An 11,898-nucleotide genomic window follows, 5' to 3' on the forward strand; every position below is an offset into this window, starting at 1 on the left:
CACTACCCTCTGGCCCAGTTCTTTTCCAGGTTCCTCTAGTGCAGGTCAGGATGGAGATTCTATACCATAATAAGGGCAGAGCCCTGTAGAGAATGTCACCCATCACTTTCCTTCTTAGAACTGCCCTGTTCTCATTGCACATGGACAGAGAGAGGACTTAGAGCTAATTTACATGCTTCTTGTTGGTTTTTTAAAAAGTGAAATAAAAATGCTCCCCTGCCAGGACTGTGACATCACCCAGGGCTGTGATTAGCTGGAAACAGGTGAGTAGATAAAATTAATCTTAAAAATTATTCACCATTCAATGTTCAGAAAATTCCAGAATGTGGCAGTCCACTTGATTGAGGAGGAGTTCAGAATTCATCCAGGGTCACCAGCAATCGGTTCTAATATAACTAACATTTTCAAAATGTTAATATCTCACTTACTGTGATGCTAAGGACAGTAAGTGTGTGCTGCCTTTACTTATCCACTTCGTTTTATCATTTGTATGTAAAATATGTTTGCCTTTACCCAACCTACCAACCCCCAGGTTTTTTGAGGTATAATTGGCAAATAAAATTGCATAAATTCAAGCTATACAACTTGATATTTTGATATATGTATACATTGCAAAATGATCACTGCAATCAAGCTAATTAACATATCCTTTACTTCACGTAGGCAGCATTTTCCTCTTTCCTTCCTTCCTTCCTTCCTTCCTTCCTTCCTTCCTTCCTTCCTTCCTTCCTTCTTTCCTTTTTTTGGTAAGAGTCTCTCTTGAAGTCTCCAGCTACTATTGTATTGGGGTCTATCTTTCTCTTTAGCTCTAATATTTGCCCTAGACATCTGGATGCTCCAGTGTTGGGAGCATATATATTTAAAATTGTTATATCCTCTTGCAGAATTGACCACTTTTTTAGGTAAGAACACTTGAGATCTACACTCTTAGCAGGTTTCAAGTATACAATACCGCATTGTTAACTATAGTTACATTACTGTACATTAGACATCTGTTTGCTTTTATATGTGTGAATTATTTGGTTTTACTGGAAATATATTAACATTGCACAAGAGATTGCCTATGGTCGTCCATTACATTAGTGGCCCCAGTGAGTCATGATCCCCCTTCCCACATCTCCAGGTATTCATGTCCTTGTGTAGGTGCCCCCCTTGAGTCTGGGCTGGATGTGTTTCTTGCTTTAAGCAGTAGAATGTGGCGGGAGGGATGCTGTGTCTGTTCTGGGATGAGGATGTAGAGTCATGGCATCCTCTGCTCCTATGCTTTGGGAGTCCTGGGCCACTGTGTAGGAAGGAAGTCCAGCTACTCTACTGGAGAGACTACGTATGGTAGCCTCAAGGAGAGGGAGAGGCCTTGAGACATGACGAGAGACAGAAGCCCAACTGTCCCGTTCCATGTTGAACCAGACTTTAGTCAACCCATTGGCTCAATATACTCACATGAGTGACCACCAGCAAGCTAGCAGAGTCTAGATTGGATCTGTTACTTGCTCAACCACAGAGCTGAGCCTGGTACAGATTGTAGAATCATGATAAAATAAAATAATTGTTACTTTAATCCACTGCATTTTGGGATGGCTTCTTATGCAGAAATTGATGACCAAAATATTATATAAAAGCAAAGATTCTCAACCCTGGCTATCTAAAAGTACCATCACCCAGGATTCTAACCCTTCAGAGATTCTGATTTGATTGGTCTTGGGTGAGACATCATATATAAAGTTTTTTAAAGTTTTACTTTAAAGATGAATACACAGGATGAATGGAGGAACAAATGGTGGTATATACATGCAATGGAATATTATTCAGGCATAAAAATGAATGAAGTACCTACATGTGCTGCAATGTGGATGAACCATCAAAACCTTCAAGAGAAGTCAGTCACAAAAGGTCACATATGATTCCATTTATACCAGATACCCAGAATAGGCAAATTCATAAAGACAGACAGCAGATTGATGGTTGCCAGGGACTAGGGTAGGGGACATGGGGAGTAACTGCTTAATGAGTATGAAGTTTTCTTTCAGGTTGATGAAAATGTTTCAAAACGAGATAGAGGTGGTGGTTGCACAACATTGTGAATGTACTAAATGCCATTGAATTGTTCACTTTAAAATGGACATGAAAAAGGTAATTTTGTGTAAATTTCACCTCAATTAAAAAGAAGAATCGGAAGAGGGAGACAAAAGAGGAGGTTAAAGTGAGGCAATGTGGGAAGGACTTGGCCTGATATTGCTGGCTTTGAAAATGAAGGAAGATGTTATGAGCCAACGAATGCAATGGCCTCTAGGAGCTGGAAAAGACAAGGAAAGGGATTCTCCCCTAGAGCTTTCATACAGGAATGCAACCCTGCCAACACCTTGCTTTTAGCCCAGGGAGACCTGTGTTGAACTTCTAACCCACATTCTAACTTTTAACTATAACATAAAAACTTGTGTAGTTTTAAGCCACTAAAAAATACACAATCATTTTAGCTTTATTTTAAGTTTTATTTTGGGGCATAACAGTTTGATAAGGTTTCACATATGTTTAGATTCATGTAACCACCACCACCACAATAGGATACAGAGAGTTCATCACACACAAACTCTCTCATTCTTCCCTTTGCAGTTACACATCTTCCACCCCTAACCCCTGGCAACCACTGATTGTTTCCCCATTACTATCATTTTTCCTTTGCCAGAACATCTTTGCTTTGTTTCACATCTTAGGAGGAAAAACATTTCTTTAGTATCGATTTTGGAGCATGTCTGTTGGTAATGAATTCTTTCAGATTTCATTCATTGAGAATGTCTTTATTTCATCTTCATTCCTGAAGGATGTTTTCACTGGATATTGAATTCCAGATTGACAGTTTTTTTCTTTTTCAGCACTTTAAAAATGTTATTCCATTTCCTCTGGCCCACTTTTTTATTTCCTGAGGAATCCACAGTTATTCAAGTCAATGTTTCCCTTTATATAAAGTATCATTTTTCTCTGGCTGTTTTCAAGATGTTTTGCCTTAGTTTTTAGCAGTTTAATTATGATGCATCTGGGCACGGTTTCCTTTGGGTTTTGTTTGTTTCTTTGCATCCTACTCTTCTCCTTCTCCCTCTGGAACTCTAACAATATGAATGTTAAACTTTTTCATATTGTCTCACATGCCTCCAATACTCTGTTCATTAATTTTTAATTTTTTCCTTTTGTTCAGATTGGATAATTTCTATTCAATCTTCAATTTACTGACTTTCTCCATTTTGCTATTAATCCTATCCAGGCAATATTTTATTTCAGTCATTGTAATTTTCAGTTCCAAAAAGTTTCTCTTTTGTCCTTCTTTGTATCTTGTATTTCTTTGCTGAGACGTTTTTTGTTTCAAGAGAATTTTCCCTTACTTCTTGGAATATGGTTATAATAGCTGCCTTTGCATCTTTAATAATTTCAACATTGTGTCATCTTGCAGTTGGCATCTGTTGATTGTTCTTTTCCCAATAAGTTGAAGTTTTTCTTGTCTTTCATATGTCAAGTAGTTTTGGATTGTGTCCTGAACGTTTTGAATATTACATTATGAAGATCCATGTCTTGTTTAAATCCTAAAGCAAATTTTGAATTTTGTTTTGTTTTGTTTTATTTTAGCAGGCAATCAATCTAATTAGGCTTGAGACTCAAGTTCTGACCTGTGGACTGTGGTTCTAATATCAGTTCAGTTTTCAAAGCCTTTGCAGTGCTATGGGAATCTGTTGTGTGTATGTTGCCCAGTGGCCATTTGGTGGTCTGGATCATAGTCTCCTGCACAGTTCAGTTCTCACACCATGTGCAGCTTAGAAGTAAGCCTCAGAGTTCATATGGAACTGCTCTCTTGAGCTCTCTCCTTTCTGAGATTATTCTGGTACTTTTGGCCCCCTGGAGCCCCATTTTTTTTTTTGTCCTCTGGTTAGAAAGCTAGGTCTTTAGTTTTTCTACCTTGCTGCATACATCTCATGGCTATACCTGAGTCTGTCCCACCAGGCAGTGTATGAACAGAGAGAGAGAAAAGGCAATGGTATTTTGTCCTACCGTCTTGGGACCACAACCTCTCTAGTGGAGGGAAGACTCACTTCCCTCAGAGCTTTAAGTATTTCGGTACTCTGTACACTGCTGTTGCCATTGTTGTTACTGCTGCCACTATGGGATTACCTGGGGGTTGGGTGGGAGAGAGTGGAGAAAAGATTTAAAAACTGGGGACTTTCTCCACTTCTTATGACTCTTAGGTATCCCACAACCACCTTGGGTCAGAAAGTGAGGATTCTTTTTAGAGCCCTGCTTACTTTTGGTGTGCACATCCAGGTCAGACTAATGAGTCCAGGCCAGATGATACCAGAGGGGATAAAAGATAAGAGACTCATGGTGGTTTTGGTGGTACTTCATATTCTGATCTCTTTCCCCAATCCACCTGCTCCTATTTACTTGTCATTGTCCTCAGATAGCTGTTCAATGTAGTCTATCCAGGGTTCTTTGTTGCATTTGGTGGGAGAAACAGGATAGGGTATGCTTACTCCACCTTGCCCAGAACAAAAACTCCAATATATATGTCTTAATCCAACACTATAAATGGTTAATAAACTTTGCCTTCAACAACAGGCACAATGACCAATGCTAATTGCCAGGATTGCCTGCAATAGCTGTGTTCTTTCTGCTGGATAGAGACTCCTGGGCCACCTTAAGGGTTAGCTGAGGCAGGCACTGCTATCATGGGTCACTCCTGAGGCCAAGCTACTTGAAGCAGCTCCTGTCTTCTCAGGTCCTGGTTCCTGCCTTCATCTTCCTATTCCTCCCACCCAACACAGTCCAAGTGCTAAGTAAGGTAGCCTCATCTCAGAGCTTACCTGAACCATGACAGAAGCGTCAGTGAGGAATTGGAGCCTGGAATGTCTGACTGAGAAGTTTGGTCATGACTTAATAAGTAAAGGAAGCTCCTGAAGATTCTCAAGTAGCAACATAATGTAATCATTATCATTAAAATAATAATTAACATTTATTAAGCCATGTACTATCCTATATGTTTTTACATACATTATTGTATATACGTTATTACATTAAGTCTTCTGATATGGTTTGGATTTGTGTCCCCACCCAAACCTAATGTCAAACTAATCCTCAATGTTGGAGGAAGGACCTGGTGGGAATTAACTGGATCATGGGGACAAACTTCCCCCTTGCTATTCTCATGATAGTGAGTGAGTTCTCATGAGATCTGGTTGTTTATAAATGTGTAGCACTTCCCACTTTGCTCTCTGTCTCCTTCCTGCCACCTTATGAAGATGCGCCTACTTCCCCTTCACTTTACACCATGATTGTAAGTTTCCTGAGGCCTTCCCAGCCATACTTCCCATATAGCCTGTAGGACTGTGAGTCAATTAAACCTCTTTTCTTCGTAAATCACCTAGTTCTCATGTAGTTCCTTATAGCAACATGAGAACAGGCTAATACATCCTCCAAACAGGTTACAGGATAGATACTATTTTTCATTTGCAGATGAGGAAACTACTTTCACCTGGAATTGACACGTTACTAACATCAAAGGGTCAGGAAAGTGCCATTCTAACCTATGTTGAGGAGGAGAAGAACTGGATGAGCCCAGACACATATAAGCTTGTGACCTTGGGCATTAATTCCCTCTTCTGCAAAAAGGGGATAGCAATGGTGTCCACCCTGTTGTGCTGACAGGATAAGATTATGAATGTAGCATGCTTAGCACAGTGACTGGCACAAAGGATGCACTCATAAATTACCATTTTTATTTATTTCCCTTCTTCAATGTAGCTGAACCAGCACGTACAGTTCTACTCGAATCTCCAAGAACTGGCAGGTCTCCTGGACTAGACTCCATTTTTAGTGATAATTGGATGCTTATTATCACCTAGAGATCTGGCTTGACAGCTATTTTGCACTTTACCAAGAAAAAACAAGTAGCTATGCCTTGGTGGCAGTCAGATGGCCAACACATTAAAATGAGTTTGCACAACCCACCACTTTACCTATGGTCAAGTGTTTAAAACCTCATCTCATGTATTTAATCAATTCCTTTAAAATGTTTTTCTCTCAATTTCTGTGAAGATGCAGGGGAAAAAAGGTAATATGTATTCATCTCTAGCATTTTCATTTGATGTGTGAGGTCATAGTTAAAAGCAGCTACCACACATTTGGTCAAGAGTTCAGGGACAATCTGGGCAGCAGGGAGCAGTAATGTCTCCATTTAAGATGCAGGAGCCAATGACTAGGTCAGTAATCTTCCACTGGCTTCACTGAGAGCCCTGACATGGAAAGGAGTAAGGAAGAGGAGATTGTGGGAGGAAACACAGGTGGGCAACTGCATTGCGGAGACACAGGGACTGCCAGCCAATTGTCTTGGACTTGCCTATGCCAAACGTTCTGGAAATGGACTAAAGTGGGAGGAATATCACAGCAAGGTGGGACTGGTGGCTAGTAGGAGGAGTAGGGAATCAGCAGGGGCTGTGACATCAGAGGAATCCTGTTAACGGGTGTTCGCTACTGGCCAGTTGTTTAACCTCTTTGAGCCTTGATTTCTTTAACTACCAAGTGGGCAAAAAAAATACCTATCTCGTATGATTGTGGGGAAAGCAGATGAGAAAATGTGTGTGGCACAGCCATGGGGACTGGGGGCCCAGGGCTTGCTCAGTAGTGCTACTTTCCCCTTTCCAACCCGGATGTCAGAGGGGACCATCTGCCCTCCAAGATCTAGAGGGGAGGATCTCAAGCCCTCACCCCACCAGTGCCCAGTTTTAGATTTTGGTGAAGCCCCAGGCATAATATTTCTTGCTTCCACTCCACTATGCTTTCCTCAGTTAGGTTTTTGATCTAGCCAGATGTTGACCTCAGCTTCAGACACACACAGAGTCAACACTCACACTCTTACACACGTACAAACACACATGCTCACACACACACTAAAAACATACACACACACCACTCACACATACTCATATATGCACAATCTCACACACATACATGCAACACACACTCACACTCCCACACCCATACATACTCTCACACACACAAGTACACACATGACCTATGTTCACTGAAATAATATTGTTCAGCACATTGTGTATACAACGTTTTAGGAAACATCTTTTAAAAAGTGTATTAAACTCACATTTCTGTCATTATCCTATTATAAACCCTTCCATTCACAGATGATAAACTCTTAACAACACAGGGCATCCGTAATGATCTGAGCATCCTCTTTTGAACATTTGTCTACAAACACTTCACTACACACATAGGCCCTCACATGCACAATCCCTCCCTCACACAGCCCTTACATTCAAGACCGCTGTGTGTGTTCCAGCTGTGATGAAACTCTGGGGCTATGGAGGAGAGTTATGCTATCAAAGCACAGGGGTACAAATTGAGTACAGTCTGGTTTTTTGAAGTCTTGGACATGTCCACTTAGGCTGTACGTCTTGCCACATTTCCCCTGCCCACTGTTATCCCTTTCTCCCCTTCCTTCTCTCTTCCCTCGCTCTGCCTTTCTGGCCCCTACTAGGGCACTTTTTTCTAACGTAAGGTGGTCTAGCATTTCTTTGTTGTCTTCTTTCAGCTGAAGCCCATAGGCTCTTGTTTTCTGCTTCCAAAGGCTCATAGAGGTGTTCTAAACACACATGGTTCCTGTCCCAAGGACTTCTGGAGCAGCTGGAGAAATGCAATATGCTTGTTTTGCTCTGTTGCCTTCTTCCTATGCAGTGTTCTATGGCCAGGGGTGGCAGTGGCAGTGGTGTTAATACCTGGAGAGTATTCCATGCTTGTCTCCATTACTGCTAACTTCCCAGGGTCCCCACTTGCACAAAATATGCCCTGGATCAGCACAGACTAACTGATGGCATAAACACAGCTGATGGCATCAATCACTTTATGATGCAGATTAGATCTACGTTCTTTCTAGAACAGGGGCACCCATCACCATTGCCATCAGAGGTCATTGGACATTACTACTAACTTGGGTGACACTAAAAGGATCTGGGATACAATCCTAGCTAATTCGATGCCCACTGTCTGACATTGGGTGAATTGCTTCACCAATCTCTGCCTCAATTTCTTGACCTTTAAAATGGGGGTGATGGTACCTGTCCCCAGAGCCAAATGTACTGTGAAGTGAGTGAAGTTGAACCTTAGGTAGCCCTCACTTCTAAAGACCTGCTTTTGTACCTAATTTCATGTTGGTAAATTGGTGTTCCTTTTCCTTTCTAAAGAAATTTTTTCTCTTGTTTCAGTCTATTTGTATTAGATCATATGTGTTCCTTTTCCAAAAAGGCTCCCCAAATTGTATACAATTCTGGACCCATAAAAGCTGGTTTCTGTGTGGGTTGGGAGGAGAAAATGAGATGATGTCTGTAAATGCTCAGCCTAGACTGTTCTGAGTGCTCCAGGCATGGAAGCCATTGCAGAGAAAGCACCAGGACGTCTGAACCCTTCCTGCTGGCACCTTCTTCTCCATGTCCCCCCTAAATGGGCCTGCCAACTGGGGCGAACTTCTGCAGGACACAGTCACTCAGGCCTTGGAGCCTGCGTCCAGCTTCTCTCAGGCACAGATGCATCCCTCCTCTTGACGCACGCAGCTTGGAAGCTTTCCCTAGACACAGCCAGCTTGACAGAGGCCACATCATTCAAACCCCCTGCCAGTTCCCCTCCAGCTGACACGGTGGCACCAAATGGGAGGAACTCCATATTCGTCTGTTCTCACATTACTATAAAGAAATACTTTGCCTGTAATCCCAGCACTTTGGGAGGCTGAGACGGGTGGATCACAAGGTCAGGAGATTGAGACCATCCTGGTTAACACGGTGAAACCCCATCTCTACTAAAAATACAAAAAATTAGCCTGGCGTGGTGGCGGGTGCCTGTAGTCCCAGCTACTCGGGAGGCTGAGGCAGGAGAACGGCGTGAGCCCAGGAGGCGGAGCTTGCAGTGAGCTGAAATCGCGCCACTGTACTCGATCCTAGGTGACAAAGCGAGACTCCGTCTCAAAAAAAAAAAAAAAGAAAAAGAAAAAGAAAAAGAAAAAGAAATACGTAAGACCTAAGACAGGGTAATTTATAAAGAAAAGTTTACTTGGCTTATGATTCTGCAGGCTGTACAGGAAGCGTGGCAGCTTCTGCTTCTGGAAAGGCCTCAGGAAACTTACAACCATTGCAGAAGGCGAAGGAGCCAGATGTCTCACATGGCTAGAGCAGAAGGAAGAGAGAGAGAGGGGAAGTGCTACATATTTTTAAACAACCAGATCTTGTGAAAATTCTATCACAAGAACAGCACCAAATGGATGGTACTAAACCAGTGGTCCCCAACCTTTTTGGCACCAGGGACCAGTTTTGTGGAAGACAATTTTTCCACGGACTGGTGAGTGGGCGGGAAATGATTTCCGGATGAAACAGTTCCACCTCAGATCATCGGGCATTAGATTCTCAACTTAGATCCCTCACATGCGTAGTTCACAATAGGCTTCAAACTCCTGTGAGAATCTGCCACCACCACTGATCTAACAGGAGGTGGAACTCAGGCGGTAACGCTCTCTCGTTTGCTACTCACCTCCTGCTGTGTGGCCGGGTTCCTAACACGGTAAGTACCCATCCATGGCCTTGGGTTGGGGACCCCTGTACTAAGCCATTCATGAAGGATCCACCCCCATGATCCAATCCCCTCCCACCAGGCCCCACCTCCAACATTGGGATTACAATTACACAATAGATCTGGGCGGGGACACAGATCCAAACCATATCAAAGTCCCTCTCGCTACCCCGCTGCAAAGACTTTGTTATGGCCACTTGGGACCTGGCCTACTGCAGTGTGTTCCCGTGTTCCATTTTCTGCACCTCAGGTCCACAAAACTGGCATATGGATTCATCACCATTCCTTCTCCAGAACACACTGTCATCATTGGTCCCCATCTGGCCTGCTGTTACCTGATTATGCTTTTTGTTTTATTCTTTAATGTAATACGGACTGCAAGACCATCACCCAGAACAAGAGCTAGGACCTTGATAGAACCTACAGCTAACTTCACCTGCACCTTCAAATGTTTGGATTTAATTCAGAAAAGACTCCAGTTCTCCCAATAATCCACAGCTGCCGTGTACACTAGCCCCCAACCCATGTCTTCTTTCCCCGTTGGTTACATATCTTCAAAAGAAGTTCAGAGCAATCATATTAGCCATTTGATAGGGTATTTGGTAAGGGCTTGGGTAGAGGATCAAGTTGAAATCAATGATTTAAATTAGGTTTTTGCGTTTATGTTTGTTTTCTCATTCAACAAATCTCTCGTGCTCTCCTCCTTTTAGGCCTTGCAGGTTCATCAAGATGTCCTTGAGGTTCTGAGGGAAATGATCCAGATTCTCCTGAGTTCTCCCTCCCACCTAAGCAGGAGGCTGCCCCTGGCAGTAACCCTGGGCTGCCATGCAGGATCCTGGGAGGCTGGGCTGGAGTGGGGGCTGGGCGGGCAGGAGCCTGCATGTGCAACTGTGCTAATAAGTCATATCTGAAGCCAGAATCAGAAGGGAAACAAGGTCACCAATGTAAAGGGGTCAGCGGAGCAGGAGACCAAGTCATGAGAACCAGGGCTGCCCACCCGGAGTCGGGGGAAAAGCAGAGGATGAGGGTGCAGTCCAGGGGAGCTGAACTGGGGGGAACTTCACCCGACTGCCTTTTCAGGCTGGGGAGCCCCTGCACTTCGCTGCTCTTGGACATCTCTGACCTCCCCAGACCTCACCCCTGCACTGGTGCCTCTCAGCACTGGCTCTCTTTAAAGTCACCTGGGCATCTTCACGAGAATGCCTGTGTCTGCCTCCACCCCCAAGGCTTCAGATTTGCTTGGTCCGGGGTGAAGCCCAGGCACTGTGTGTTCATGAAGGTCCTCCAGGTGATTCCAGTGTGCAGCCAGCACTAAGGCTGCCCCCGAGAGTGCAGGGTTGGGGCTCTATCCATCTGCCTGGGGCGGGCCTTGATGTCATCTGGCGAGCTTGGGATATGGGAGACTCCCAAGAGGCTCAAGGCTAAAACTGACTGAGCCCCAGCCACTCCCTACCTGTAACTCCTGTCTTTAGCTGTCTCATGGATCTGGGCACAGTGGAGAGGCATGAGTTAGGCATGGGCAGGAGTTGGAGTCTGAAGGCCACACGGTTGTTAGGTCTCTCTTGAAAGTCCTCACTTCTTGGTCTCCCAGCTTGAGGGCTGCCACTTGGCACAGCCACAGTCAGTGAGGGTCAGAGAGCTCCTTCCTTTGGGACCTGGCTCCTCCTGCTTGGCTTGGAGGGGTGGTGGGCCTCTCAGTTCTTTCCGAGAGCCACACTTCCCCAAATGTCTGGGGCACTGGGGAGGGATTGGAAGTAGCAGTGGAGAAACAGCAATTTCTTTAAGAATGAGCGTTTGGGGTGGAAAAGCTGTGAGAATACTGCATGTAGCAATGGGTGATACAGCAGGGCTGTGTCTGGAACCAGTGGAGGTTTCTCTGGGGCCCACCTTGGCACACTCCGTCAGGATGTTGGCCTGTGGCTGGAGCACCCGGCATGGATCTGCAGGGCTTTGGACAGTGCCTTTCAATACCAATAGGCAAACTTGGGCCTAGACTGGTGAATAAAGCAGCTAGAAAAGGATTTTACTGATAAGTAGGGTAGCCATGGGGGTGAAGATGAGGGGTTTGGGGCAGGGGTAAAGTGTTTCTGTGGAGGGATGTTTGCTACCACCAGAATGGTGTCAGGATGTGAAGAGGGGGCAAGCTGGTGACAAGATCTTGGGTAGTTGCACTCAAGGACACAGTGGGACCTGGACTGGGGTTGCTGGTGTAGGGGGTGTGGTTGTGCTAGCAGAGGCTGGCTCAGTGGGGCCCGAGCATCCCTGTGGCCCACCCCCACTGTTCTCTGCAGGGAA

General features: G+C 44.3%; 1 long non-coding RNA gene across 1 annotated transcript; it reads right to left on the reverse strand.

Annotated features, from left to right (window-relative positions):
* Nucleotides 1-2,479: 2,479 nt before the first annotated feature.
* On the reverse strand, nucleotides 2,480-7,832 carry LOC123572250 (uncharacterized). The gene is made up of 2 exons (XR_006696628.2): nucleotides 7,767-7,832; nucleotides 2,480-4,155 (listed from the first exon to the last, which is right to left on the reverse strand). It is a non-coding gene; the product is annotated as an uncharacterized lncRNA (long non-coding RNA).
* Between the last annotated feature and the right edge of the window lie 4,066 nt (nucleotides 7,833-11,898).

The sequence above is a fragment of the Macaca fascicularis genome, chromosome 3 (assembly GCF_037993035.2).
Source record: "Macaca fascicularis isolate 582-1 chromosome 3, T2T-MFA8v1.1".
NCBI lineage: Eukaryota > Metazoa > Chordata > Mammalia > Primates > Cercopithecidae > Macaca > Macaca fascicularis.